General features: G+C 44.8%; 1 protein-coding gene across 2 annotated transcripts in view; it reads right to left on the minus strand.

Annotated features, from left to right (window-relative positions):
* The window catches only part of sema5a (sema domain, seven thrombospondin repeats (type 1 and type 1-like), transmembrane domain (TM) and short cytoplasmic domain, (semaphorin) 5A), a 151,689-nt gene extending 131,915 nt beyond the window's left edge, over positions 1-19,774 (minus strand). The window contains exon 1 of one of the 2 annotated variants that reach the window (XR_007110754.1): positions 19,402-19,774. The gene's annotated coding sequence lies outside the window, so the exon portion shown is untranslated. The remainder of the gene's footprint in view (positions 1-19,401) is intronic. The other variant, XM_047568522.1, reaches the window with a different exon arrangement.
* Between the last annotated feature and the right edge of the window lie 6,065 nt (positions 19,775-25,839).

The raw sequence follows: 25,839 nt of genomic DNA on the forward strand, positions 1-25,839 counted from the left end.
TCAGAGATTTGGGGCTTTTAAATATAATTACTTGTTGTTACACCTGATAGTTTGGTAAATGGTTATAAATAGTTCTACAAAGATGCCTAAATAATTTACTGCATTTTATTGGAAATAGTTACAGATATCTTTGCTGTGTGCTAAATTTGTACATAAGATTTTGAAATCTACACTTTAGATTAGAGGCAAAATGGTTCGTTAAACATGTTGAAAAATGTAACTTTTTCCTACTTTTAGGAAAATCCTACTGTATTTTGTAGTTTTAATGTGGGTCTAGGTCAAATGTGTTAATAAAAACTGTTAAAATTAAAGAAAATGACACAAGTGAGGTCATGCTGAAAAGAATGAAACCAAACAAGGCAATGCAAACCGTTTTTAAGATGAAATATATATAGTCAAACATCTGTCCACTAGAGGTTACACTGTTTAAGTCAGAGTTGCAGATACAACACCAGATCCAAACTGTGCACTGCCGCAATGCAACGAAATGAGCAATTAATGAAGGCTGTTCATGAAACGTTTTTGTAAAATGATAGTTCATTAAACGTAAACGTATTCATAGTCCACGCTCTAAAGAGTCTCAGCATCAGCACCGTCATCCCATAGACTGAACAGTATCTTTGAGTATTAGTATTAAGTTGAATAATTTACACAATTACAACCGGAGCTTTGCAGTCCAGACTGTGCCCAACAACTGCTGATAGATGCAGACGTCAAAAGTCAATATCGCTTTTCAATCACTTTAAAGTAAATAACATACTTTTCACAACGTATTCTCATTTAATTCTTTGTTCCACACAGAGGAAAGGCCACGTTGACATTAGCGTTCATATTAAAGTTCATTTCAATGAAAATTTGCTCTGAAAACAAATATGAGAATGAACCGTGTTATTGCAAATTTTATTTTTCTGGTGTCCTGTTAAGTAATTTATGATAATGTAGGCTTTAGGAGAATAATGTCAAATTGTAAATCCCACATGCGGCAGCTTGAACAAATCTGACACAATAACAATAATGAGCATCCAAGTCTCAGTGTTACGATTCTACGATAGCAACGCACCTGAAAAGCATTTAGCCTTCGACGGCGGCGTTTCTCTTTTCAGCTCACGTTACATCCTCCCTCATAATAATAAACATTTGTTTGGCAGTCGGATAATTGCGAGTCTCCCGGGGTAACGGCGTCGCCATGCCCCCGAAACCCCCGACAACAAGGAACGCCTCTAATTGAGGAAGTGCAACATACAGAAATCACTTTGATAGTGTGTCATCACTTCCCCTCCACAAAAAAAAAAACATAAAAACAAAACGAGAGAGCGTCTGGGATTAGAGTCTACAAAGAGCGAGCGTGTACATCCTGCCTGTCTGGCTGTTTGTGTGCAAACCCCCACAAACAAAGGTGTATTCACAAATGCATTCTGATGGGACAAATTGCACATCAAACAGCTGTAAATTGGCGCGTATCGCACAACATAATGCATGCAGAACATTTTTCTTTGTCTGGGTAAAAACCACAAATGTGACACTATCAACGAGAAACAGAAAAAAAAAAAAACCTCTGTCTTGCTAGGAGGTGGGTGTATGGCCTATAATTGTTACAAGAATGCATGTCTCAGCAGGTATACAGCAGGTGTGCATGGGTGTGTGTGTGTGTGTGTAAACTCCAGGCTTGGTGTTTGTGTTTAATGAGTTTTTGTAGTGGAAACTCCACGGTTTCCGGGATAAAAGTGGGAAGCTAAAGTCTCTATTCGGGCCAGTTTAAACTCTGGAGCCTGCGTAGCTGCAGGCTCCTCTGCTAACGTGATTAGGCAGGTATGGGCCAGGAGAATTGTGGAGAAATGAAGGCTCACGCAAGGACAAGCTGAAGGGGACACACACACACACACACAGGTGATCTTTGTCTTCTTCACACCTTCTTTTCTGTTAATGCACGTAGGCAGTTTAGGCCACGCCCACATGTACCGAAACAACTGTTTTTTTTTTCTTTGAGAATTTCTCTTTAAAAATGGATCCTTTGCAAAACTAGTTGTAGAAGTGCTGTAGTGCATATCCCAGATCTATGTGTGGCGCTGTTTTTTCTGCTACAGCCAAAAACAACAAGAAGAAGAAGAGGCGGAGCATGCACATCAACCCTGCATGTCTTATACAAATATACAGTCCACATTACAGTACTTTTTAGTTCATCGTAGTGGTGAAGTAACAGTATATGTTGGACCTCGCCACCCAACAAGGGTTAATATCTGCAGTACCGTCACAAGCCTGTAGTCCACCATTGGTGTTGTTGTTGTTGTTATGAGACATCGGGGCTAGAGGAGAGAGGGGGCGGAGACCTGGATGCAAAAAGTTGCAATTCCAGTCACCAAAAAATATGGTCTCAGCCTAAACACGCCCAAAAATCGGATTCGTGCAGACGTGGCCTTAGGATTCTACGTCAATTTGTTAGCGCAGCCTCTAAACAGAGCCTATGCAAACCCTAGCGCCATAGCCTGACGTGCACCTCCCCAAAAATCTAACGACACGCCGCCATGATGCAGAGCGCGAGAGCTGTAATTGGTCCATTTGGCAGCAGCGTGTTTCCGCTTTAGCGTTGCACAGGTGTCTCCACAATTTTGGATCAATAAAGATGGGACACATCGAGGAAAGGTTAAGGAAAGTTTCAGTCGCCATTGTTGAAAGTGAAGCAGGAAGTAGACTAGCGCCTAGCATTTGGGTAGCTAGGCTCATATCGGCATGTGTGTAGGTTACAGTGCATAAGTTCCGTCATACCCTAAAAAAGCCTTTAGGTAAAAACAATACCGTAAAAAAAAAAGTGGCAACAGCTACATCAACGTCCCTCGATGGAAGAGGGGAAGCACAAGCAGCCGTGGCATGTGTCTATGGCTGTGACAGGTCTAATTTAAGCTCACAGCTAAATATACGGTACAGTGCAACACTACTGCCCCTCTGAACCGGGCACTTTCATGATGCCTTTGATGGCCCCACATCAAAGCTGAATATCATCGCTTTTAACTCTAATATATTAATTCTATGTTTAGGCCCCGCTTCATGTTTGAGGAGAAGACAAAAAAAAAAAAAAAAAAAGGATGAATATTCATCATTACGACACCTAAGAGCCACGAGAAAAAGCTGCATCGAGCTCCTCGCATTTTGGTCAACTGACCTACATTTCCCAGAAATTGCGGCATGTATTAATTTGAAAATACCTTTCCTGTGTCATTACCGTAGCAATTACAGGTTGTGCTCTTGGTTAAAACCCACCCCCCCCCACTCCCTCACTGCTTCAAATCCCCAGGATGCCTGTCACAGGAACACCGGGTGTATTTAATGTGTGGTCTCCACCAGCCCTGGGGTCCATCTGAGCTCGACTGCGGGCCAAAAACAGATGTTCCTATGCTTGTGTTTGTATGTGTGTGTGTGTGTTCTTCCCCACCTTGAAGTCTGTGTGTAAAACACATGTGTGTGCACAGATGTCTACCTGACCCAAATGTATCTATTACTGCTGAAATGCCTCTTTCTCGGTGTGTACCTGACCCACTTGTATCAGTGTATGTTTACTAGCATGTCCTTGTGAATTTGCACCTATGTGCCATCGTATGGACCCATTTTAAGGCGAGATTTGCTGCTATTTTGCTTCGCTTAACATGTCTTCTATCAAACTACATTTAAAAAATGCACATTTAGGTGTTCGTTTCACTGCACTTTGTCTGTGTTGCGCCTCCCATTTACTTACTCGTAGCACCGGCATATGAGCTATTGTTGCGCAGCTCTTTTTCTCCTGCAAAAGTCTGTCAGGCCAAAATATGGTCATATCCTTTGTATTGGCAACCAATTGTGAAAGTAGAAAGGCTGATCCAAAGCTAAACTCGAACTCTTATTGGTTGGTGTCGTTTTATACCAGTCTATGTTTATCTGGATATTTAAAAATGCTTAAAAAGTCTTCGCTAAGAAGAAAATTACAGCTCAGATTAACAAGAAAAGTCAATGAAAAGAAACATGAAGGAAAGGAGACGGGAAGTCAAACTCATCTGAGTTCATTCGGCATTAAATTTTCTACATTTTGATATTATATACGTTGATATGATTATATGATATGTTTTGAAGGATTTGAGTAGATTTGGTTTTGGTTCGTAGTGGTTTCCAATAAAAATATATCATTTATATCGTCGTCTCAAAATGAGTTTTTCTTCATATTCTGAGCCAGAAATCTCCACTTCAGTAGCACTTACACATACCAAACTTTGCATGTACATTCATAACTACATTCTGCAGGTATTTACTAAGCAGATTTCTCATATATCATTCAGAGCATGATTTATAGAACATTTTAGTCCTAAGAACAGGGCAAAAATAGATTTGTTTTGGACAGTATTTTGTAATTTATGGAGTAATTAAGAGAGATTTCCCAAATTCCCTCTGTAAATACCCGGAAATCCAACACATTCACAAAATGAAACAATAATTTTGAACCTCGCTCATTATTCAGATTTCTGTTCTGGAAACGTATGGAAATGAGTGCATATTTAAGCAGATAACTCCTCATTTGCACATTTAAGTATAAATTCACAGAAAACTTGCAGTACAAAAAAAAAAAACCACTGTATTTATATAAGTAATCAACTGGAGAAGTTTCATGGTGATATCTGTTAGTTAAAAATTTCACCCTATTCACCTGTGGTGTCTCGCCTTAGGTCATTTCTGTGTATTCGTCTGCACCATTTCGCCTCTTTCTCAATATGCAAATATGATAAGCTCATATTTTTGTAGAAAAATGCAAATCCTCATGTATGAGACTGATTCTGTTGTAGCTCTGGAACGTATAATTGATCAGGTTCTCAAATATGATTTTTGGGATATAGACTGAGTCAGAAAGCATGTTTGATAGAACAAGATTTCCATGTGCTCTAGGAAATGAGTGTTTTTGGAATGTGCTTGTAAAACCTTTGGCTGTGTTTATTCCACTTACATATGGGGAGAAAATATCTGGGCAAAACTCAAACTCAATTTCAACCTGGTTGCAACATAAAACAACCCATCTCAGCCTGTAACACGCTCAAATCGACCTCCAAACGATTCGTTGGATCAACCGATTAGCTCAGTCGAGTGCAGAATGACAAGAATTCCAAATTTCTCCAACGACTGTTAATTTTCAGATAAGCAGGTTTCACGGGTCTCTTCCATACCTCTTCCACACCCAGAGCAATTTCACCTCTGCACTGCTGCCCCAGTGATAATATGATATCCAGTAATAAAAGGTAAATAAAGATACTGGTGATTATGCACATGCTAAATGCACATGGCCACTCTGCAAACATGAATATGTCACTTTTTAACCACTTTTTTAGAGGAAATTATGAACATACTCATTCAAAATGAGTTGTCTGGGATTGTTTTTTCTTCTATGAATGATATAAAACCTGCCTTACGCAAGTGCACCCTTAGTGAGTCCTTAACACAACCTAGGATGCATTGGATCTCCACCACACGACTGCCAGTGTTGTACCACTTGTACCCAAAACTGGCCACTTGTGATCGGATGTTACTGCAATGAGACCTCATTCTTTTCAACAGCTCTTTGGTACAAATGAAGAAGTCGCCTGCAGAAGTTCTCAGACGACGCTACGATTGTGGGGGATGGACAGGAGCAGGAGAACAAGAATCTGAAAGTGCTGAGAGAACCGTCTTCTCATCACTACACCTAAAACCAAGGACATAGTGGTGGATTTCCGGAGGTCCAGGTCCCACTTGCAGCATGCAATCTTCAACAAGGAGTGTGTAGAGGTGGTTTAGACCTGTAAGTACCTGGATCTACATCTGGATCACAAACTGGACTCAGTGCAGAAAAAAGGTTAGAGCCGTCTCTACTTCCTCAGGAGGCTAAGGTCCTTTAATATCTGCTGGAAGCTGCTGGACGTGTTCTACCCGACTATCGTTGCCAGTGTCCTCCTCTACTCTGTGGTGTTCTGGGGAGTAGGAACCTGGACAAACTGATACAGAAGGAGGACTCTGTGGTGGGGGCAGAACTGGAAGCCCTGAGATCAGTGGCAGATGCAAGAACCTTGAACAAACTAGGGTCCATCACGAACAGTGGCCACTAACCTCCACACGGCACCGTAGTCAGACAGATAGATATGAAAGATAACCACCTCACAGTTATTGTTCTGGCCCAAGTTCACACCACAAAGTATTTCCCACAGGTTAAGAAGGTGCCTCATTATGTGAGTCGAACACGAAGCATCAATGGAGCGCAAACGACAAATATCATTTAAAAGAGGATTAACCCTAGACAGAATATTGATCTGATCCCATTCCCATAAAAGATCCATAGCTCCTGACGTCACTGAGTCTCAATATGATGTTTCTTTGGGCTCCACTGTAAGCCTCTGTGACCTGTGGTTACTCCTAACAGCCTCCTCTGAGTGGGTTCATGTGTCTCCGTAGGGGCGCACGAGTCTGGAGATGTTTGTTTTTTTATTTTTATGCAGCATTGGGATCATTTGACCACGGTATTTTCTTTGTATTAAGTTTTCCAGGCTAATTTCTGAGTGGCAGATTTCAGCATTTAACATGAATCTGCTTGTTTCAGTGACATGCTATACCGTTATCTCTACCAGCGCACCCGCTGGAATTCCCTAAAATAATGTTTGTTTGAAAGTATTCTCACGTTCAGCTTTCAGCACACCAGTCCTGCACCTTCATAGAAACCAAGAGTGTGTTATCGCGCAGTCACGCTATTTTTGTTCAGATGCGTGCAGTCGGGGAACAAAGTTCAGATGTGTACGTGCGTGACGATGGCGTCTCATAACTACCCTGTGTTTTATTCTCCAGCCGAACCCTCCAGTGAGTTTGTCTGCATCTGTTTAAGTGAGCACGTGTCCCCGAATTTAAATGTCCATGTGAGGGGGGAATATATTTCCGTGCATGTGTGTCGTTTATCCGAGGCACCGCGCGGGACCCGTCCGTCTGAAGCATTCGACGGAGTAATGGCCTCCAGTCTCACGCTGCCCGGCTCTTCAAAAAGGCAAAGAGACTGGACGAGAAAGTCGTTTGGGTTCACTTGAGGTAGATTACTGGAGAGAGGCTGGGAGTTAATGAGAGGAATGGAAGAATAAGGAAGGGGATGCAGGAGGGGAGGACGGCTAGAGGTTGGATGAGATGAAATTGAGGGACGGGGTGAGGATAGAGGAGGCTGGAGTGAAGAGGAGAGGGATGTTAAAGAGGTTAGGCAGGGAGAAAAGGAGCGAGGTGGAAAATGGAGAGGATTAACAAAATAGAGTTAAGATGGAAAGAAAGAACTTAGGAGCACTTCAGAGACAGGGAAAGATGGGCTCTCCATAAATAACTCCCATCGCACCAACTAAAAGTGCAGTCCCTCAAATGTCTCGGGTGCTTGTGTGTGGATGCCATGTGTCAGAGTGGTCCCACGGAGGTAATTGAATCGGGACACGAAAACAACAGGAGGACTAAGTGAGGGCGAGGCGGTCAGGCACAGCTGGAAAAGCAACATCCCCACCCCCTCTTTTAAACTACAGGGAAAGGAAACACCGGGAGAAACAGCGGCATTCAGAGCATCTGAGGCGGCAGTGTCCAGAGAGCTGACTCGGCGTGGCCTTTCAAAGGAGCCACGGCTCCAGGTGCAACCCAGACCAGGTCTGTTTAACATCCACCTCTCCGTGTCTCGTTTTTTTTTTTTTTATTTTGTTTTCCCAGTCCACTTCTACCTGCCTTGTCTCTAAAACCTCATATTTTTTTCAGTTTTGATAAACTCCAATCATATGGCAATCATCCATCTCGGTGTGAAAATTGATTCCAACTTCTGGCAAAACAGGATCTGGAGCTTGGATTAAAAAGGTTTAAACAAAAAATAAAATAAAATACCTCTAACGACACATGCGCTTTTACGGGCGGAAGAAGCTGAAATCGAGTGAGAGGCGGCTTAAAGTGCCTTGTTTGCGCTTTTAACTGGGCTCATCCAGTAAAAAAACACCTCTATTGTAAAGGGGAAATTGCCTGTAAAAACTTCGCCTCGGCAACCTCGTCCCTCAAACCGGAGCAAATCTGGAAGCGAAGGCTGGAGTCTGGGAGCGGCGTGTAAATAAACATAAACAACACGAGGTGTAAACGAGCCAAACAGGAGAAAGAGGGGCGGCGGGGGGGTGGGTGGGATAAAAAAAAAAGTGTTTGAGTCGCATCTACAGCTGGGCCAGACTGTTAGAGTCTGCACTTTTTCTATTAGATAGGACCCCCCGGCTGCCTCATACAATTATGTTATTCATCTGGGGCTGTGAGTGTGGGTGTCTGCATCGGGAGACAGTGTCTGGAGGTGATAAAACAGCAGAAAGCACATAAATAATGACTTAATGATCCCCTCAACCCTTAGCGATAATGATGACGATGGAGTTTTCCCGAACGGGGACGCTGGTGGGGGCGGGGTGATCCACATGTGGCTTCCAGGTGTGTTTAACTCCAGCACTTTTTTCTTCTTAACCTCCCAACACTCTGTTACTTTTACTTTGTTCAGGTCCTGCCAGGCCTCTGTCACTTAAAAAAACCTCTTTATTTAAATAAGGGTCAGAGCATATTTATGAACATTATAAATAAGGTAAATATGCCAGATTGTAGCCAGGGCTAATTTCCATCTGTTGTCCCCTAAAATACTTCAAATATCGGGCCGATATTTGTGTTTTTTATTGTTATCAGTATTGGGCGATACACAGGTGTTCGCATATATATATATTTATACACATATAGATAAAGAGAGAGATATTTTTTTTTTCCCTAGCAAGATTTACAGACAGGCGCACCCATGCAGCCCATACATTGCCCGTCCCCCACTAGCAGAGTAGCTGGAAAATGCTTGTAGTTTATTTTTTTAAACAACAAGTCAAACAAACTTCAATTTCGTTATCACTCAGCACGAACACATAACATTAGCACCAGTCCTAACTTTTACTGTTGCTGTTAAGTAGGAGTTTGCTAGCTTATGTTGTTTTCTCTCTCTGGAAAGCTAATAGTGCAGGTCGTCAATCGACCACAATAAAGGTTGATGTTCGTCTTTAAGTTGAGACTTGCAACATTTGTTATCATCGTGTTTTTCCATGTGAATGGAGGGAGGAAAAGCAGTATCGGCTCCAAATATCGGCGCAGAAAAAGCGGCGGCACGTATCGGCCATTGGTATCAGCACAAAAAAAATCCACATTGGTCAATCTCTAGTCCCTAAAGCAGGTTGATGTTCATAAAAACATGAGAGAGAGAGAGAAAAAAAAGTACATAGAAGAAAGTGTAGAATATACCCTGGAAGGAACAAAAAATGGGCTTTCATTCATTAGCGATTAAGACAGGAAAGGAGAAAGACCCATAATCCAGATTGTACATAAGCTATTATTGCACATAGCCCTATTCCACATTCATACCCAAACATATTGCAATTAGTCCTATTGCACATTTCAACTAGAGTAACCAGACATCACTCTATTACTGCCTTACTGGCTGGTTCCATGGTTACAGGACTGGGTTGATCTGAGCCACTCCTGTGAGCGTGCAAAAGCCCCACGCTTTCAGGAGAACATTAATCATTCCGTCAATTTTTTTTTTTTTTTTTCCATACCAGGAGAGAGCATGAAGTGTCACAAAGCAAAAGAAAGTAATTCTGAGTGATAGACTGCGCGGAACCACGCAAATCAGGCGCACGACTAAATTATAGCCCAGCCGCTGAGGCAGAAATAAAAGTATGATTTTCATAATTGTTTCTTTAGGTGCGTTCTGCTTTACAACAATAACAGTAAATCATTTGACTGTACACTGCAATTAACATCCTCCCCGGCAATCGCCCACCCCCCCGCGGCTAAATGCGCGCCTATTTGTGTCGAAAATGTTTTTACCGTCTTGCGCCGAGAGGGTTTTTTTTAAATTATTTTGCCAACACACAACTGGCTTTCGCAGCCTCTGCAAAGCTCGGGAGTTCAGCGAGATCTCCGAATGTCGTGGATTTGCGCAGTCGGAGGGGAAGAAGTAGCACTAAAGAGTGAGAATCAGAGATGAAACAAAGAAGCTGTAATCTGCCAATTACTATAATTGCTTCAGCTACAACGCGTGAACCCTGGAAATGCGAGAGGGCGAGAAATCATGGGAGCACGTACTAAAGCACCGAAGTCGTAAAAATTCAGAACTTACTAAAAGAAGGCCAAAAAGAAGCGTACATTCGGATTGAGAAGGTGTTAATTGTAATATGTGGGGTCAATGGTTGGGGTAAAGAGGGAGCCGGCGTGGGCGTGAAGCTCTGCTGATGACAATGACAGGTTACGGTGGGTCTCCATGTACGCGGAGGGAATGAAATGGGTCCAGGAGGCTGAAAACCGCACACGTTGCTTTGTTTGGTGTCATTCTTTTCAGCACAACCTCACATTTAAGGTTATTTTTTTCATTTTGACAAACTTTATTAGCACAAAGCCACACTAAAACCTTAAAATCCGAGTAGAAAAGAGTTGGATTTTTCACTGTGAACATGTTTAACCGACCATTTTCATAACTTGGAATGCAAATCTAAAGTGTAAATTCCAAAAGTTTGTGTGCAAATTTACCAAAAAACAAACCTGTTTCTAACTATTTCTGTTAAAATGCAGGAAATGCATTAAGGAATAATCTAAAAGTCCCAAATCTATAACTTCTTTCTCTTTGACTCCCATAACTTGACCAACCATTGACACATCATCTCCTGATTGGTTGATGAGATGCATTTTTCCACCGATAGGAAAAGGTTTTTTTGTTTGTTTTTTGCTTTCGTGCGTTTGAAGCTGGCTAGCTCTCTCCGCTAGCTAGCGTTTTCCTCTTCACCGTTTCTCCGTGCACCGACATGATGGTGAATTTCAGTGAAAATCGTGGCACAAATGATGTATAACAAGTCTAGTTTTACTTGGCCTATCAACACAATTTAAAAACTGGTATATGAAGTTGAAGTTAGCACTTTCTACAAAAGTTGTAACACTTCGTCTTGCTGCTCCGTCGTCTTAATTTGACCACGTGATTTAGACTCCAGAGGATTAAGACACTGCTCATAAAACCAAACCCCGGAGTCGTTCGTTTCCTTGTTTAAGTTACTGCACGTCGACCCTGCACTCTGACCTTCCCGTATCAGAGGAGGGCGAGGGAGAAGGATTATTTCCCTCTGGGGATGAATATAATATTGTACAACATTATGGTTTCAGCGCAGAGCGAGGGGGAGGAGGAGGAGGAGGGGGAGGACGGTGGGGGGTGTAATGGGGTTGGGAAAAAGGAGACAAAATGTCCCATTTTCTGTAAAAACAAACTGCCTTGTAGATCTCCAGCTGCAAATTTTCATTTTTTTTTTTTTTGCAACTCCAGCATAGGCAATAAAGGGCAGGGGGAAGAAAAGAAACAACCTTTACGTGCACAATTACCTCCTGTGCATAAGCTGCTCAACGGCGTCTTTACCGCCCGTGCAGCACAACTCCTTTTTGGGAGCTTTTCTTAAGTCAATAAAAAGACGTTGACCCTGCAGTAAAGTGTCTGCTTTTCGCCCTTAACTGTTACTCTGCTGCCCGGAAAAGCCTTCGGGGAGCAGCGTGGAGCGCAAAGCAGATCAGGATGCTACGGGGCACCAGCATCAGAAGGGCGGAGGTCTATTTTTAATGACAACAAGAGCGGCGTAACAAAGTGTTGTAGCAGGGCAAGTCCAGAGGAAATATATCCTCTGCGTGGGAGTTCCCTCCTCCGCTGGGCCTCTTTTTTTTTCTGAGGAGATGTGCAGGAGCTTAAGTCAAAAACAACTACGAAGGATTCCTGCAACAAATCCATTTTATCCTCCATTTAAAATCATTTCCCTGAGCTGATCTCAGCTTATCCCCATTAAGGAATATTGGCCCGATTGTCTTTTCTTCTCTCGCTCCCCTGGCGCCACGGTGAAGTGTGCTTCCGCTGCAGTTTTCTTGCACGCGAGTGCAACCTGGAAAGACGGGGGTCAGGGTTGGGGTCGGGTCGGGTCGGGCCTTGTCACACCGAGGTCAGAGCCATCTGAGAAAGAGAAACAAGAGCCCCTTTCCTTTCCCCCCCGCACCCAGACGACCTCCAGCGTCCAGACACACGCACCTGAGCTGCATGTGAACGGGACTGTTAATATTCTCCGTATTTGCGCACCGGGATATTTTTTTGCTGCCTCCTCGGTTTGCTCCGGTTTGCTCAATCTTGGGGATGTATTTGTTGATTTGACTCCTCTGCTCTTCCGACAGCCTCAGTTTCGAATCTCAGCCTACGCTGCACGACGCTGCAGGGTTCTTACGCTCACTACACACCTTAAAACGAGGGGATGTGTGCTTCAGTTTTCTCTTCTCCGTTTTTTTTTCTATGCAAAGGAAAGAAATGATAATAAAAAAACACATCTCATCTTTAAACAATCCGCTTCGGTCCCAGCAGGGCAGCGCGGCGGAAGAAGCGCGGGCTGAGAGTCAGCACAACTCTTGAACGTAACTCGCTTCTCTGGGGAACTCTGCAACACAATAGAGCCCGAGCAGGAGAATAGAAACATTCTCTTGTTTCATGAGCAGCATAATAAGACCACTGTATTAGCCAACCAACAGAGTGTATGGGAAAAAAGGACACCCCTGGCAATGCCTCTAGAATTACTCCATTGTCTTCTGCAGCAACTGATATCCTTATCGCCGTGGCCCAGTACCTGGATAGACTTGATATTCCGTAACAATCCATCCACTGAAACCAAGCTCCCACTCGTGTACGACGCCACTTAACTCCAGGTGACCACGTCTTCTCGTGCGCGCAGCTTTAAAACTTAATCAAAGTCAAGGCAGGTGGGCGAGTCGAGAAAATACGGAGCCTCTGAGCGCTCGTTCTTCCCGTCGGTTTATTCAAGGAAGAATGAAATGTTATTCGGGAGGTATAATAAGTGGTTTGTTATTCGCTGCTGGTGGTTTAGACCCAGACCACACATCCTCCGTGTGGTTTCACCTACAGAACTGAGGCAGCTTTGTCTCCGCGGCCGCGCAGGCTGCGCGTTTGCACGGTGAGACCGGTGAAAGGCGTGAGTCATTAGGGTTTTCATGTCTGGCGAGTGTGGAGTGCTGCAGTCACAATTTTTTTTTAGGGGAGGGGGGGGAGACAAAGAGTGACTGTGTGGGAGCGCTTTGCCACTTCACCTCAACTTCTGCACGCAACATGGCGACGTATCAAAATCCGGCAAGAAGGCGAGACTTTGTGCAGCGCAAATCCGCACAGTATCGTGACCCTAAAAGCGAATGAGGTTGTTAAAAAGTGGAGACACGTCCCTGTCTCCTTTCTTTGTCTCGTCTTGTCCCTGTCCTCCTGTCCCTGTCCGAGGATCTCTCAGCTGAACACAGCAGACAGAGGCGTTCAGGGCCCGACCAGACCGCCGCCTCCCAGGGGAGAAGCTCCATCTCGTACATTTAACAATTTTCCCTCGAACCCGCGCATTGTTCCCGTCTCGCTCATATCAACCCTTCCAATCTCCGTCTCTTCTTTCTTGCGCCCTTTTATTTTTCCGCCCATTCAAAAAGCAAGGTGCCTCCCCTCATTGTCTGGGAAACTCAAGTTCCTTATCGTTTCACCTCCGCCGGCGTTCCTCAATCTGCGTTTCTCTCTCCGTATCTCCCCCCCCAATCTCCCTCTTTATCTCGCTTCCGTTCCCATTTTTTTCCTCCGCGCGGCCAAAACTACAAGCGGCGGCCCGCTTTATCTTCCAGATGCTATCGCGAACGTTCGTCTGAGGTCGCCTACAAAGAATACGGCGCGCTCTGTAATTCCACTCTCGCATCCACGCGCCGGGGGAAGCGGCCCCTTTGCAACTCGAATGTTTCTCTTTCTCGAGGATACTCCTCTCTGATTAGCCCTTCGTAATGATTTCAAGGCACAGATAAATGTTTTCATTTGCTGCAGATTAAAGGATTTTCTGTATTTATATCCTCTCGCTGATCAAATTAGAGCTTCCCTGTCTGTTTTGCGGCGCTGCGACAGATGAACTTCCAAACGCATCACATCAAACGGGGCTTCTTATCGCTAAAATCACACGCGCCGCGAAGATAAGGCGCGACGACGGGCGTCCCAGGACTCGAATTTCGAGCAAGACTCGAGCTACGCCACCTCCTGCTGTGGATATTAGAAAACATATGGAGAGCGCGACGTCACCAGCTCGCAGGAAGTGCACAGCCACGCGCCTGCTTCAGTAACGGGTGGCAGGCTAATTTGGCTGCGACTATACATAGCGAAGAGCGTCAGAGTCTCGCAGGAGGCAGTCCAGTTTTGCTCTCACCTAAGAGGTACAAGCTGCCGCCCTGAAAGAGGAGGAAGCTCCCGCCGAGAAAGAGGAATACACGAGCCGAGCGCCATTATCAAATGATCCTCTCATTCATGCTTCAAAGTCATTCATCTCGCAGAGAAATACAGCTGGGTGACGGCTCGGGGGACGGACGAGAGGGAAAGTGTGCGCTGCCGGCGTCTCTGTGTGTGTTTGGTGACAACTCATGACTCATTTCACCCTTCAAACGGCCCCGTGGCGCTCAATCAGTCAATAAACAAAGACCAGCGAAGCCTCCTCGCTCCCTCTCCTCCTCCTCGGTCTCTCCTTTTAAGATCCTCTTTTGCCGGCTCCTTCCCCCTGACTCATTACACCTCTTCACAACGTTCTCGTCTTCTCCTCCTCCTCCGCCTTCAGCCGCTCTCCCTCCCTCTGAGGCACAGGTGTCAAACATAAGGCCCGCGGGACGAAAGCGGCCCGACAGAAGGCCTGACCCGGCCCTGCGGCAATTTGCAAAGTATATAGAACAGAAGAGCAGTTTTATAATGAAAATGAAAATGCTATCGCTAATTTGTCCGCTGTTTTAGTAAGAGAGGCGGACTGAACACAACAGACAGCAATGTGCCCAAATTGCACTTATTTTTAGAGAAGAAATTAAAACATTCTCCAAACTTACCTGTTGTTTTTGACTCTAAAACAAATGGAAAAGTCTGGAGAAGTCGTTACTTATATTGTTCTGTTATGATGCTGATCCGCCCACAAACTAAAATGAGTTTGACACGTTAATGTCTATATTAACTCCTGCAAAATCTTTTTTTGCAGGAGTTTATATACACATTAACGTGAGTTCGACATATGTAAGCAGGGGGATAAATGTCTCAACAGCACATTATTCTACACAGAACGCCACGCCAGTCCAGACCTGTCAATCTAAGCCTCCTGTACACCGTAGGCCCCGCCCCCCATTGCTGCTGAGCCAATCAGGAGCCTCATATTACATGCTGACTTTGTCAGGTAGGTTTAGGGCAGTTGGCCACTTCACATATTCGAAATTAAAAGAAAAATAATAATTATATTGGATGCAAAATGATAATAATAATGTACATTTATAACAGATATAACATATATAGTAGGTAGGGGGTCCCTACTTAATATATCCATCAGTTTGGGGGGGTTCTTGGCTCTTAGGGGATAAAAGTGCAACAAACTCCAAACTGAAATAAGTTCACAATAATGGCCTCTCCTGTTTCCCTCCTGCAGAAGTTCGGATCCATCTCTGTTCAACCTTTCACACGTCCCCTTGGCTTGATCCCTGGTGAAAGAGAGGCTTTGGGGATTATTTAATCGTGACCCACATAGAGTCTCCCTCCCATCACGGTTAAAAGACACACTCCTCAGTTATTTGAGTGTTGTCTGAGGCTGCAGTCGAGAGGGAGGGGGGGGCAGCGCTAATAACTGCTTCAGAGGCGCTATAATTCCCTCTGACGCGCGGACATGAGACGGGACGTTTTTCCTTTTTTCTTTTCACCACAAAACCCGCAAACCTTCATTCTTGGATCCAGGCGGCAGAAATGAACAGCGCATCCTGTCTGAGCCTGAACGCTCTGGACTCAAATCATTTCCTACACCTGCCCTCGCTGCCGTTTTCTGCTGCTTAGCATGCAGTGTGAAATTACCACCGCTTCCCCCCGCCTGTTTGACGAGGATTACATCCCATCACGGAGCTGGAGCCTGCGCGCGTCTGTCTCATCAACTCATTCCCAGCTCTTTCCACACATCGGCCTCTCAACTTCTGCGTGCGTTGTGTTTCGTCTTTAGACCTATCCAGCTGTGAAGCATTGTCACAAAAAAAAAAAAATAATATTCACAGCACATATTTTAAGATCGTGCCTGTTTACGAGGCAGCCTCGACAAAGAAAAGAAAAAAAGTGATCTAACTCCATCTCAGCTTTTGTGAGAACGAACAATTCGCGCGGACGCACACGTGCCACGCGGCTCCGCACCTTCTCGCCTGATTTCTGTGGCAACCGCCGCGACACCTTTGGCGTTTATAGAACAGGGAGCGACGCGGACGATAAACTTTCATTACGCCAACATTTTCATTTGCTTCAGTGACCGACAGGCGCTCAAACGCCCTCGTAGGAAACTTTCCGGGGTAGCCATAGCAACACCCCCGTGTCTGGCTAAATGACTGACAATGGCATGAAATGAAAAAACTAAAAGAGAAAGTTTGCTTTCTCTGCTGGATTTGGGGGCTTCTAACATGCGGGATGAGACAGTGGATCAACTACAGTCGTGATATCAGAAGCGGAGGGAAGAGCGAGGCAAGGATGCGATAATGCCTAAGTGGTTGTGGAGTATAAATAGCCCGAGAGCACAAAGCGCAGCGGGAGAGAACAGCAAACCACTTCAAGTATTGTCTCCGAGTTTACTTGAGTAAAAGTAATAAATCATCCACTGAGGGGCATTTGTATAAACGGGGGCTTCCACGCAAGTCTCAGCCAATGAACCCGGGATCTTTTTTTGAGGCTTTGTGTGTGTGTGTGTGTGTGTGTGTGTGTGTGTGTGCACAGACAAACCATCCCCATCTTGTCGGTGTCAAAATAAATAGGTAACCAAGGGGCCTTAAAGAGCACCGAGGGGCCAGAGGGTAATGGCTGTTTAGTTTACACGTGCATGACAATGCCTTTCACTCTCACTCCCGACGGGGTTCGACCCCCAGTCATGAGGGGGAGGAGGGGGAGGAGGATCGGGAGAGAAGGGGGAGAAAGGAGGAGGAGGGGAGGGGGGCGCCAAATCACAAAGGTCGCCGACAATGGGCTTGTCATTCAGCCGGTTTCCATGGCGACCGCGCGGCCCGCCGATGCCGCCGGGGTCATTTTCATCACGGATTTCTCCTGGCTGGGACTAATTGCCGTGTTTGTGCCGGCGTTCCGTGTCAGCGCGCGGGGTAAATTCCCGACACGGCGCAAATATCAATCACGCTAATCATACGCTGCTCTTACAGTCTTACAGGGGGCTGTGCTGGGGTGGTTCTGTGGCCGGGTTCCTCCAGTACCTTCTCATTCTCATGTGATTGCATCCCAGTCTATTGCTACACAAAACTAATGACCGGGTATTGATCAAATCAGCTGATTGTAATCACACGTTCAGGTGTGTGAGGGGTTTGGAAATGCACCTAACAGCTTCCCAAAGTTCAATTTCCCATTTTATCCAGCAAATCTAAAAAATATCAAGTGCTATTATACCAGAAAAATCAACAAGTTCACCCCTGGGAGCAGGAGCTTTTCTCTAGATAACTAATCATTGCAGCTCTAATGCTTTTTTTTTTCTTCCTCCATTCAGTATTTCTCCAGTGGTTCAGATGCAATATAAACTGGCGTCTTTTGCCAAAAGGCATCTCATCTTATACTTTCTTGATTCAGCACTTTCCTGTCTTCACTCTTGTTTTGTATTTCCTTTCCCTTTCTTTTCCTTGGGGAGGGGGGGGCGGGGGGGTTAGCATCCGACATCTAATAAAAGCCTGGACACCGAGACGCTAAAGTAATTCATCCACCTGGACGAGGGGGACTTATTTCCAACTGCTTCAGTGTAGGTGTGAAAGAGCCCAGCGCCGCCGTCCTGGTGCGTCTGAATCCTTCAGATCTGAGGATGCTGAGCGAGTTCATGAGAAACGTGGCTGTCAAGTTCAGAAGGGAAGAGTGGCCGAGACAACCGACAACTTCCCCTCGAATACCAGCGAACAGAGAGAGCATCTGGAGTTCTCCACAATCACAGGAAAAAACGTGAATGTTCTCTAAGAAAAGGCGCAGACCTACAAAAACAAAGCGTTAACAGCACTTAACCGCACACAGATGCTCATGGTCAGGGTTGGAGATTAGCATTTATTTATCTGCGAGGAGAGAGAGCCGTAGCACCTGAGCCGCATTAACTCCTCAAACGATAACAGTTTTAAAAGATTTAATCAAGCGCACTGGCCACAGCCTCAATGTGAGTTTTGTGAAAGAATATGAATAGTTTATATTGTAATTTAAGACGAAGGGAAGTTTAAAAGATGATTTTATTGTGTCGTGAAATAGCTCTTTGGTAGTCGTATAAAACCACAGAGAAAAGAAGAAGAAGAAGAAGAAGAAAAAAACCTTCAAGGGCAGCTCTGGCTCCGCAGTGGAGAAAGAAGGAAAGTTTGAGGTGTTTCGCTTGGAAGCATTGAGAAGCTCAACAAAGAGCATGAGAGGAGTAAAAGAAACGTCTTGCCGCAGTGATTAAATGTTAAATAATCAGTGTCTCGGAAAGGTCACACATTCTGTTTGTGTCCTTTGTGTGTCGAACGCAGTGACATCTTTTCACAGAGGCAAATGGAAATCTTTAGTCCATCAGGGCACAATAAAAGACATCTGAACCTGTGGCAAGAAATATATATATTATATATATATACACACACACACACACACACACACACACAACCAACCAATTAAGAGTTAAAATGTCTTGCATATCAGCTGTCAAGCCACTAATATATTCATGTGTTTACTATAATAACGTCTGTTTGTTCATTTTTTCCCCGTAAGAAACCAAGATTCTCCCAAAACGCACCTCTGCACATGCGAGACTGAGCGCACGAAACTCGAGCAACTAAAACTAGTGCACATGACTTTACACCTTAATCGCCTGAGCAGACATTAGAAAGTAAAAGGAAAAAAGGGGGCAAACACTGGTGAATTTGCAGGATATTAAAGATCCGACGGGAGCTCCGAGGGACCCGGCTACGGCTGCACTCTGCCAGCACCACCAAGCGGTCAGACACCGCAAAGCGGAACGCAAAACTTCTCAAACTGATTATTTATCTTCCCGTGATTTTTGCGGACAACTGCGCGCACCTCTTCGATGCGGGCACATTCCCCAGTTTGCGTCGTTTTTTTTTTAATTTTTTTATGGCACGTTCGCAGGTGACACGGGCGCATAATTGTGCACCTGACGGGGAGTTTAATCCAGAGAAAACAAACACCTCGCGTTAATAAGAGGGTGAAATTGATATAAAAGTCACAGCTCAAGAATAATGCACACACACATGCCCGTATGACAACGAAAGCCGGTGCAATTCAGAATAAAATACGCGTCTTCTTACCAAGTGAGGTGCCCAACTCCCGTTCATCTAGCAGGGAGCGAAGCTGCGAGTCTTGTCCCGGTGAGAAGAGGAATGGTGAGGAAACACAGAAAATAAAGATGAGCCGAAGATGAAATATCCTCTGTTCTCCTGCCTCTCTTGCCAGAAATCGACCTCGGTAAACTCCTTCTTTCTCTCCCTCTGTCTCTGCAGAGATTCCTCTGCGCTCTGGCTCGTCCCTCCGGAGCCCCGTGTGCTATTTCTGCCCCCTTTAGAGAAGAAGCGCTCTGTGCCGGTGGCTCCTCGGCGCACGGTTTGTAATCGGACACCGCACCGTCGCGCTGCGCCACAGACAATATGCCTCCGCTCTTTTGGGGTGGGCTGGTGCGAGAAAGCAGCGGCGCCCCTTAAGAAAAAAAAAAAAAAAAAAAAAAAAACTTTCCTTGTACTAAGACGGTCGGTGCTTGTGCAGAAAATAAGAAAAAAAAAAGAAACACAGCCAGGGGAGTGGAGGTGGGTGGTGGGGTCCAATCCTGCTCTCGGCTTCAGCTGCGCAGCTCAGGAGCTTTTTTCTTTTTTCTTTTGACTGCTGAGGACTGCGCCCCCACTTTGCGCGTCCACTCCAGCAGCGAGGAGGAGAGACGTGGCAGCGGCGCACAGCTGTCCTGCAGGTGGAAGACAGGGGACACAGCTCGAGTGGGGCGACTGGTTTTTGCAGCAGTTTGATCCACGTTGACATTTTCACCGGGGAAAGAGGCATCGGGGGAGGTCAGGGGTCATTTCGTTCGTGTCACGCATTGTTTTGAGACACGTTGGACATCCACTCTCCTCCTGGACATATTCAAAAACTTTATTTTTTTTATGACACATAGCAAAAAGTCAGTGGCAATTCAGTTTCGAGGAGTCTTCAGCAGACTAGTGGAAGTAGAGGGATGATGCCGTGGAGAGTTGGACCGTACCTTTCACATCCTAAAGCTTCCATTGATCAGCAAATCGACCTGTTTAGAAAGTAAATATATGTGTGATGTGAAAGAGAGATGAGGAGAGTGCTGTGTTTCTGTCCCTTCATGCATTTTAATAGTGACGTCCCCTCGGTGAATGAACAACACGACCTCCATCGAGCTCCAAAAACCAAAAGCGCCACACGCACACACACAGTTTTGGGCCTATGACAAATAAATAAAAGTGTGCCCGTCCTTCTGACAGATAAAGCAGAGTCAACAACAGTCGGTTAATACGCCTCTTCGTTAAACAGGAGCGTGCCTCGGCGCATGCCTCTGCTCCCGCGTACCCACATCTAAATTCAAATCAGGTAATTTTCATAAAAATGTCGCTACCCACGATGGGGGAAGTAAAGCCGAGATTTACATTTCAAGTGGCCTCTGTGCAACTCTGGGAAATGCGTGGGTAACCTTTTCCTTTTCTCTCGCTGTGCGGGGATACGCGAAGGGAGCAGATCTGCTTTTTTTTTTTTTTTTTGAAATAACAGGATTGAAAGGAGGCAGAGATCCTGAAATACAAAGCAAACATTAAAAGAGACAATCCACTGAGTTCTGAGACAATAAACTGGCTTTGTGCCGTGTCAGAACAGGCTACTAGAAAATCAAACGTAGCTTCACACAAAGAAATGTCTGTGACCTCCAGATAGAGGTTCGACTCCCTCGCGGTCAGAGGAGGATCCCGCGGAGCTCCACGGAAACGTCCCGGCGAGGCCTCGGCATCTCTGAGCGCGTTTCGTCAGTCAGAACAGTGCAGTGTTTTTTGAATGGGCCGTCGGACTCGGTGAGGGATGATCGCTGAGTACATCAGGGAGGGATGAGACAGAATGAATCAAAGCTACGGTGGCATTCGGGTCGTGTTTGTGGACGCGTGCGTCCGCCTTTGTGGCTCGGCGCTCTCGCTTCACGTCAGGCAAAAAACACACTCAAGTTGCCAGGCAACCGCAAATAATTCTAGTTTCACGAGGAGCCTCCTATATATTCCACCTGGTCACGTACGCGAGATCTCAATGGGAAGGAATCGTGTTTGAATGTGGCTTCACCTTGCAAATTTTCAAGGCAATGGGCTTTTAAAAAGGTCATATTTACTCTGATGTAAAGCTAAGACTTAGATAGACTTTACTGAGCCACAGGGGAAATTGCTCGGTCACAGTATCTCAGTTGCACATAAAAAAAAAAAAAACACTTTTAAAAGAAGAAAAACATAATTATATATATATCCTGACCACTTGGCTGTGCCTCTCCATGTACGCTGATCCGTACTAAAATAGTACATCATTTGCATATGTTCAAATGTACAAAAAAATTAATACAAATTTTGCTTTTGCGTGTACATCGGTACGTCTTTAAATAAATAAACAGATGAATTTCGCCACATTTCAAAGCCAAGAACTTTCCCCGTCTGGTGGAGGAACCAGTCAATCCGCTGCACAAACCCTCTGCGTGAAGCTCAGCGTGGTCGTTTTGGCCGCCTCCATCTTGGCAACGCCTGACTCCGCCCACCTGACTCAAAAAGAGTGGGGTTGAGGTTGGCCCCTAGCTACCTAGCTACCTGTTGTATTAAAGCTTTTATGTACAACTGTCACACCTGTGTAAATGGAGGTCTCAGTTTTGGAGCTAGCATTGAGTGGGTTTCGTCTTCCTCACAGCCTGGACTTTTGAATATGATCTGGTGATTTTAGTGCCTCTGTTGTGATCCTGTTTTTATTCAGTAAGCTCCTTCCTTGGGTGTTTCTTGTCCTGCTTTACTTCCCGTTTTTCCCCTCTTTGATGATTGTATGATTGGTTTCTCCATGTGTGCTCCTCATTAGTTTCACCTGTGTCATGTGTGCTCATGTATTGTATAGTCCTGCCTTTGAGTCGCCCTTTTATATTTTGTGTGAATGTTCACTTCCTCATGTTCCTGGGTTCTTGTCATGCTTTTTGGGTTTCACCTGATTCCCAGTTGCAGCACTTCTTTTTTTATTCATGTTACCTTGTTTCCTGCTCCTGCCTCCCTCTGGGTCCTCGCAATTCAGAACGTGACAGTCTTGGCTCATATTTCCAGCCTCGGAGTCTGTCGTTTGTGTGTCTGTCTGTCTGTCTGTCTCTGCAATAGCTTGTAAAATATGTTTGCTAACTTTAAGTCTGGCCTTTCGAGCCTTTTTGTTATTACTGATCGTCTCTTCTCCGGTGTTGACACAATGCAATAAGCGCAGTCACCGGCAGCACGGCTCGAATCCCCTCGACGGTTATTACTGTCATAGCATCTCTGCTTTCTGTTTCGTCATCATTGCCGGTTGTTGTATAGTCGGACGCAAATATAACATGTAAAGACAGATGTTGCTTTTTCACAATTAATAATTTTTTTTTGGACCACAGTGGAGACCAGTTTAAAGGAACCTTCTCATTTCTGGGTGGACTCGTGTGGTATTTTATGCCTGGTGCGTGCAGCAGGATACGTTTCCACCCCAGAAGCTTTGTTTGCTTATAATCACGTTCCGACAAGGTTGTAGGTGATAAGAAATGAGTTGGCTGTCTGCTTTATGATTACTGTTTAAGCTTTAAAAGTGGCTGCTACCAATATGTTCCACTGAGGGCGGGTAGGTGAGGCTTATCTATAAATGCTTTTTGTCTCTGCGCAGGCGGAGCGAACTCTATACACATGCAATAAAGATGCTTGCTCTTGGTGAACTCACTTAACTATAGAGTTTCTACAACATAAGTCCAGCGAGCAAATGATAATTTCAAAGCCGTATCGCAAAGAAAGGAACGGAAGGCCAACTTTTGACCAGATCTGAGGAGAAAACCTTAAAAGACTTCACTGGAGAATTAATTCATTGTCGCGTCTTTATAAAGCGATGGGAGCAGACCGACCGCTTGTTTTGGCGGTAAATCTCAGCTGACCATAGCTAAGCCTCCCGAAATCTCTCTGTCAAACAAGCCATCTGTCAAGCAGTTTCCCTTCCATTTCAAGCCTCAGGTCACCTCACACTTTGCAAACACCACCAGCCAACAAGCCAGCACAGCCACCGGGGCATGCAAAACACACTTACTGACACGTAAGTGCAACATTTTCACAAGCTGACTTTGAAATAGTAGCTCAGGTGGCAGCGGAGGCGCACAGGTGACTGCGAGAGTAAAAAAAAAAAACAAGGTGTTTTGGTCATTTTCCCGGGAGAGGATGAGGAGCTGGGGAATAAGCGCGGGACGTGACTACGAAAAAGACAGCGAGGGTGAGGAAGGGAACGAGTGAAGCTGGCCAGCTGTGAAAAACTGCAGTCATTCCTCACTCTGAACTCCATACCTGCAGACTCAATGAGCCGTCCCACGCTGCAGCAGGGCCAAAGCCGTGCGATTTCTCAGGCTTACTCAGCCTTAGTGTCCCTGCAGCAGCAGCAGCAGCAGCAGCAGCATCCACAGCCTTGTAGTGCCAGGACTCCGCAAAGTCTACTTCACCAGCCACGCTCTGCAGGAGGAAGAATTGGACAACGATGCTGTAGCTGTCACAACGTCAGAAGAAGAAGTATGCATGCGGCAGGGTAGAAAGCTCCGCAGTGGGTGTCGGACTAGTTTATCACTTAAAAGATCTGAGATAATGCATTTCGATGCTTGATACGTGCTAACACCGAGCCTCCATAGGGATTAAACTATTGGTCTGTCAACTACTTAATGGATGAATATGAGATTTGGCATAAATATCTATGGTGACCATAGCAACCCGTAATACCTGCGGGAAATGCCTACGGGCCAGCGTTTTCACTGTGGAACATCTCACGTTCCATTAGCCCATTTTTTATTTTTGTACATACACAAAGCAAATGAGGGCTAGGTCAGTATCAGCAGAAATAAAACAAAATGAAAAGGTGCATTACATAAGACAGTGGGCTTGAACAAGATATCAGTATTCATCCACTTTCTCCTAAAGGATAAAGGTAATTTTCTCCATAACATAAGTAGAGTTCACAGTGCTTGTTCCTCTGGAGCCAACGTTTCGTTATTGCTTCTTTTTTTTTTACTAGCTACCACGAAAATCTTCAAGAGGTTCATGTCCCTTTTGATGAGGCCTTCTGGATTTTTTCTGAGATACGGAAAACTAAATATATGAAATCAATTTGGACTTCTGGTTCGGTGTTACCAAAAACTAGATCAGGTTCTTCCAACAGAAATCAAACCAAAAAGGACAATTTGTAGAACTGGATTGTTTTTATTTTTCCAAGTTTGGAGCCATGTTTTTTCTGAAATTACTAAATTAGCTTCTTTTTCCCAGCGCTGTTATGTTCCTCTTCAGTAAAATAAAGCTCTTGTAAAGTTTGTCAATGACACCTTTAGTGCCTTATAAAACTGTTAGCATCAAACAGTATTCACGTTCATTCTTATTTAGCTGCTACTACCAATGAGCAAATGTTAGCCACGATGTTTAAAATAATAGCTGGCACCAATGCAAACATTCAGACGTTTAGCTAATGTTAGCATGCCCACAAACTGAATGTAGCTCGGGTGCTTTTTCTTTGCGGCTGATTTAATCAAACGGGCAGTTTATGTCACTTTATTCTACTCTGTTTTGTGCGATTTCAGCTCGATTTGATGATTTCTCTTATTGTTTTTAACTCTATATACTGTCTGTTATGTCATAGTGCATTCAGGTCTTACATAAGGAACTCTGAATGATGTTATTGTTGAAAGTAGCAACCTAACTTGCGCTCTTATCATGCTAATGTTAGCATTTAGCGCAAAGTACAGCCTTATTGAGACGTTAGCATGGCTGTAAACTCACTCTAACACGTAAAACAAAGTCAGACAAAAAGAACGACTCCAATGGCTGAACTTAAAACTCACTCTCAATGTTAAAAACATTATTAAAGTTTGCTCCATCTTTATTTTATCCTTGGAGGTCTGTCCAGTCCTCATCACCCGCAATACATTGCAGAGTGGAGGTATGATAGAGTGTTTTTGGGGCCAAATCTGTCCATAGGTTGTGAATAAATGGACTGAGTGAGACAATGAAATGCAGCACCAGAGTCCAGGGAGGTCATCTTTCTCGTTTTCTGCCCAGACTCTGGCTGGCTGTATTTGTCTTTGTCCTCCCCTCTATGGCCCGTGATGGATAGCGAGAAGAATACGGCGGATGGCTCTTCTTCTACCCTTCTTCTCTTTTTTAGTGTCTTCTTCTTCTTTTTTTTTCTTTCCTCCACCCGATCACCATTAGCGAAGTGGCCAAGTTAAGGGCTGGAGAGATGAACTCTGCGAAATTCAATCTTGAGAACTGAAGGTTTGGAGGCGTGAGGTCTTGGCCTCATGGGCAGTTTGGAGATTGCTTCAGATTAATTAATGTCAAAACGGAGAGGGTGAAGCCGTAGAGAACAATTATGTATGTGACTGCTGGCCACGATGTCCACTCACAGGAAAAAAAAAAAAGGCCAGTGTGCTGATTTTCGTCTGTGTGCTAAGGAGATATTTTATTCCCAGTCTGTAATTTTGA

This window comes from Mugil cephalus, chromosome 18 (genome assembly GCF_022458985.1).
Source record: "Mugil cephalus isolate CIBA_MC_2020 chromosome 18, CIBA_Mcephalus_1.1, whole genome shotgun sequence".
Taxonomy (NCBI): Eukaryota; Metazoa; Chordata; class Actinopteri; order Mugiliformes; family Mugilidae; genus Mugil; species Mugil cephalus.